The sequence below is a fragment of the Macadamia integrifolia genome, unplaced genomic scaffold, assembly GCF_013358625.1.
Source record: "Macadamia integrifolia cultivar HAES 741 unplaced genomic scaffold, SCU_Mint_v3 scaffold2743, whole genome shotgun sequence".
NCBI classification, from domain to species: domain Eukaryota; kingdom Viridiplantae; phylum Streptophyta; class Magnoliopsida; order Proteales; family Proteaceae; genus Macadamia; species Macadamia integrifolia.
The window spans coordinates 48,066-48,711 of NW_024868929.1; the positions used below are offsets into that span (position 1 = coordinate 48,066).

General features: G+C 39.2%; 1 non-coding gene across 1 annotated transcript; it reads left to right on the plus strand.

Moving 5' to 3' along the window:
• Positions 1 to 505: 505 nt before the first annotated feature.
• LOC122067165 lies at positions 506 to 612 on the plus strand. The gene has a single exon (XR_006136606.1). It is a non-coding gene; the product is annotated as a small nucleolar RNA R71 (small nucleolar RNA).
• Positions 613 to 646: the final 34 nt, after the last annotated feature.

A 646-nucleotide genomic window follows, 5' to 3' on the forward strand; every position in this document is an offset into this window, starting at 1 on the left:
TCCTTAATTATGAAAATTGGAAGGCCCTGCTTGATTGCCCTGATTCCAAGAGAAATTTGGGTGATTTCTCCATCCTAGATTGTAGGTATTGCTATATGGATTATTCTGGTATAAGGCATTAACACCATCATTAGAAGTGCCCCCAGAGTTGTTGGGGCATTCTTCTATGATATGTCCAGGGGACTAGCACCAAGCACAAATCTTAACTAAATTGACTGATGATGGCTCTCTAGAAACAATAGCCTCAATTCTCTTGATTAGGCTATCCAAATGGGCTTCCTTGGCTATTATCTCATCCATAAGATATCCTTTTCCTCCTATGGTTCTTTCACTCTCTTGGGTTGATTCTCACTCACGGGTTTTGTTAGCTAAGTCAAGTAAGAATTCCCATACCATTCCTTCATCTATAAAGGATGTGAATCCCTCAGGGCACATAGACTCTATCATTTGTTTAGTTGGGTAATCAATACCCTCATAAATTATTTGACATAAATGCCATAGGTCTAAGCCATGGTGAGGGCATTCTTGGAGTAGATCCTTGAATCTCTCTATAAGTTTGGAAAATGACTCACTAGACTTTTGCCTAAACTGAAGGATATCACTTCTAAGCTTATTGGTCTTGTGAGTTGGGAAAAACTTCTTAAGG